Source organism: Monomorium pharaonis, chromosome 6 (assembly GCF_013373865.1).
Source record: "Monomorium pharaonis isolate MP-MQ-018 chromosome 6, ASM1337386v2, whole genome shotgun sequence".
Classification (NCBI taxonomy): domain Eukaryota; kingdom Metazoa; phylum Arthropoda; class Insecta; order Hymenoptera; family Formicidae; genus Monomorium; species Monomorium pharaonis.
In genome coordinates this window covers 17,402,433-17,407,035 of record NC_050472.1, presented here as the reverse complement: position 1 = coordinate 17,407,035, position 4,603 = coordinate 17,402,433, and the positions used below count along the sequence as shown (strand labels likewise).

The 4,603-nt window shown below is 35.2% G+C and overlaps 1 long non-coding RNA gene across 1 annotated transcript; it reads left to right on the top strand.

The window, feature by feature from the left end:
• Window positions 1–3,639: 3,639 nt before the first annotated feature.
• Window positions 3,640–4,175, top strand: LOC118646401. The gene is made up of 2 exons (XR_004963945.1): window positions 3,640–3,676; window positions 4,043–4,175. It is a non-coding gene; the product is annotated as an uncharacterized LOC118646401 (long non-coding RNA).
• Window positions 4,176–4,603: the final 428 nt, after the last annotated feature.

Here is a 4,603-nt window from a genome sequence, read left to right as displayed (position 1 = left end):
CTACCTCTGAAGCAGTAGCATGGATAGCGCGCGTTTATGACGTCAAACGCTACGGACAGTGACGTCATCATAATTTTGATAGCGCTATCCAGCGTCTCCGCGAACAGCGGTAGTGCTGCGTAGCGCTAATAGTGAGCTTCCCGAACGCACCCTGAATCTCCCACCAGACTAGCTGAGTGACGAAGACAACACCTTACTACATATCATTCTATCCCATAGAAGATGCGGACAGCCCCGCTCACGGAAGGTTGACTCTATATTATATATCTCTATGGTATTCTCACGTACGCCATTTTTCTTCAAACTAGTCAAGTAATTAGCATGATGTTTTATATATATATAATACATCGCAATAACTTTTACAGTCTCAAGATCATAAATATTGTGTCTTTGTTTTATTGTCGCATAAAGTTTGGCATTTCCAAACATTATTGACGTATATATGTACAAAACATACTAAACTTTTCATGCTAGTTACTTGCTAGTTTGAAGAAAAATGGCGGACGTGAGAATACCTTTGAGTATATATATACATGGAGAAGGAATGCCAGCACTGAAAGTGTGTCCAAGATCTGTGCGAGAGAGAAAGGTATATCATGATACTTGCTCTCTCTGCGCATGCGTCAAACGCTATATGTACAATGGCTGATGGCATTGTATGTTTCACACACACATACAATTCGTAATTAAGTACAAAAGTGCACAAGAAGTGTTAAAACTGAGGTACAGATAATGGCCGGAATTCATAGTCGAATCTTATTCAAGTTCCAGCTTAAGCACGATCTTGAGACGTCAATGCTGTTATTTCATTGGTTAAATAAGTCTCAAGTCGGCTCGAAGCTAGACTTAAGACAATGCTTGAGCTTAAGATCGGTCTATGGCCGGTATTCATAGTCGGGTCTTATATTTAAGATCATCTTAAGTACTGTCTTAAGATGCCATCAACCAATCACAGAGCCGTATTAGCATCTTAAGACATTGCTTGAGACGATCTTGAAATAAGATTTGACTATGAATACCGGCCTATGAATCCCGTTCTATGATATTAACGCATGCGCAGAAAAAGGGAGTATCATGATATACCTTTCTCTCTCGCACAGATCTTGGACACACTTTCGGTCTACATGAAACCATAGCAATTCCTCCTTCATGTATATATACTCAAAGGAGAATACCTACTTTTCTAGTGCTCTAGTTATGTCAATTCATGTGTGAGGGCCTTTATGGATATGTCAATTCATGTGTGAAGGTTTTTACGGTCGCTCAATCCGACGCGTCGAAACCTTAGGTTTGTTGTTCGTCACTGCACTGCTGCACTGGTGCAATAAATTAGAATGAAACAAATATATTTATTCTAACTTATTGCACCAGTACAGCAGTACAGCTACCAAGAACAAATCTCTTATGTCAATTCGTGTGTGAAGGCCCTTAGGCCTTGCGGCACACGCTTTTCGTAAGACGTAACAGTAAGGTTTGGACCAATCACATACTCGATTTAACTAAAGACCTATAATCAAAGATTCGCCAATGGCGAACACAATTTTGATTGGTCACTTGAGTCACATGGTTTATCCGCCATTGCGTACCCACGCTGGGCGAGGAAGAGGGGAGAGTGCTCTGTGTTGAGCAGTATAGGTTAAAGGAATATGTGTCAGAAATTATAAGGTAATTCAATCTCAGCATTCTAGGGTCACTATATTTTGACGATACACTCAGGAAGAACAAGAAAAATTAAATTTGCATTATATGACTGCGTACAACTTGGAGCAGGCTCACATTGTTTACTATCTCCACTACTCCAGACCCCAGCCCCAGATCCCAGCCCCCGGCCCCAGCCCCCATCCAGTCACCGTATGGTACAAGATGGTGGATAGCAGTCATGGTGGGGGGCCATTGGCGCATCTTTGATTATAGGGACGGGATTCATAGACCGATCTTAAGCTCAAGCATTGTCTTAAGTCTAGCTTCGAGCCGACTTGAGACTTACTTAACCAATGAAATAACAGCATTGACGTCTCAAGATCGTGCTTAAGCTGGAACTTGAATAAGATTCGACTATGAATTCCGGCCTAGGTCTTTAGATTTAACCAGTTACGGTTACGGTCGCCCAATCCAATGCATCGAAACCTTAGGGCCATTCTACAATAGTCGCAAGTTGCCAGTTGCCTTTTGCGACCGCCAATGAACATTAAACTTTACGTATGGAGCTCGATGATCATTGATTGTCATAGAAAGCAACTGGCGACTTGCGACTATTGTAGAATGGGTGCTTTCCATTTAATGACACAAGTCGACACAAGTGTCGTTCTATCTTTGTTACTCATTGAACATAAAAAAATATAGAACGATGCTTGTGTCGACTTGTGTTACTAAATGGAAAGCACCCATTCTACAATAGTCGCAAGTGACTATTGTAGAATGGGTGTAGTAACTTGAGATGAAATAAAACAGAACTAGTTTTCTATCTCACTTCTTGGACACACTTTTACGGGTCCTTTTCCTCTTCCATTAGTATAAGGTCTATGACTGTCATGCGATATGTTGTCTGCGATAATTTTCGTATACGATAGCTGTGCAGAGTTGCCATGTTTCAAAATAATGTAACAACCAATAAAAACAAAGTTATAAGAGAATTTTTGTAGCAGACGTTTCAGGAAACTTCGTCATTTACTTTTAAATAACGCCTGGTACTGTGACCCTTACTTGGGTCGGAAATCCAACAAGAGCCTACTAAGAAAAATTTACTTTTAAAAATTACGTAAATATTATTTTAAACAATTTATTAAAATCTTAAATTAATATTAAATAATATTAATTAAATATTATATAAATATATGTCCTATTATTTCAAATAATTAAATAATTATTGTAACATAAATATTAAATTAATATTTTTTTAAGGTTTAAATAAATATTACATAAATATTAAATAAATGTTATGTAAATATTATTTTAAACGTTTCATTAAAATGTTAAATTAATATTAAATAAAAATTAATTAAATATTGTATAAAGATTTGCTTTAAATCATTTCAAATAATTAATTATTGTAACATATATATAAGGGGTTACACCAACCTAGCGGGAAAAAAAATCGATTTTTTTATTACATTTTCTTGAAGCTTTAAGTTTCGAGAATATATCCTGAAAATTTTATGTTGATATCTGTAAAAATGCCGGAATTACAGAGAGTTGAGTAAAACGGGATCGAGCGTTCGAGTGCTCGAATTGGAGCAATATCAACATAAATCGCCACTGGACGATGATGTGATTAAAGCCATTCGTCCAATATTTGAAAACAACTTTCTAGTTATCTAATTTACTGGAGAAATGCGTCGGTGGATTTACGCAAAACGTTAACGAAAGTTTGAACAATCTGATTTGGCGCATAGCGCCAAAAGTGCAGCACAGCGGTGCACACGTTGTGAAAATTGCTGCCAATATTGCTGCATACACATTTAATGAAGGTGCTGCCACATATTTATTAATGATAATAAAAGAATTGTGCTGCATATTGCGAAAATCAAGACCGAGCGCGCATCGATGTGGCCGAAGTACGAGCGCAGAAGGCGACGCGCGAAGGAAGGATTGCTCGCCGTCAACAGAAGTCTTCACAGAGTGCTGTTGCTATTGATTTGGAAGGAATCTCATATAGCCCCGGAATTGCCGACTAGAGGTAAAGTGCAAAATTCGGCTGTTAACAATAGTAGAACTAAACTTGAAACTTTAAACGCGTTTTTCTCAAAACATGGTTTTTAAAGACGGTGACCACGAGATCTCAAAAACTAATCGATGGATCGTTTTCAAATTTTTACACAATACTCTCAGAAACATTCTTTTGTCGGTGACGATCTATTTTTTTTAAATTTATTTTCATTAAAAATTAAAAAAAAAATTAAAGGCCGAAAATTTCCCGTTATTTTTAAATTTTAACTTTAACTCATCGCCATTTTGTAACAAACGATAAAATCGACAATCGGCGATCGTCACCGACAAACCAGTACTGTTAGCTTAAAAACACAATTTTGTTTTTTTGTTTTAGATGGATTGTTTAGACGGGACAGTGGTCACCGCAAAATGCGTTTTTCCAAACCTCAATGTGTGTCGGCGGCCATATTTCTGCTTTCCGTCGCCATTGTTTAATAACAAAATTTTTTTATATTGTCGAAACATAAGTCAATAATCACACAAAATTTCATTTAATTTCCACTACCCGTTTAGGAGGAATAAAATATCAAAGTTAGGCCTGTTTTCCGACCGTCTAAGTTGGTGTAACCCCTTAAATCAATATTAAATAAACATTTTAGAAATATTAAAAAATATATTTTTTTAAAGATTTAAATAAATATTACATAAATATAAAATAAATGTTATGTAAATATTATTTTAAACGTGTTATGTAATATTATTTTAAATTCATTAAAATGTTAAATTAATATTAAATAAATATTAATTAAATATTATATAAATATTTGCCCTAAATCATTATTTTAAATAATTAATTATTAAAATATAAATATTAAATTAATATTAAATTAATATTAAATTAATAATTTTTAAATATTATTTTAAATATTTTTTTTAAATATTGAACAAAAACAAG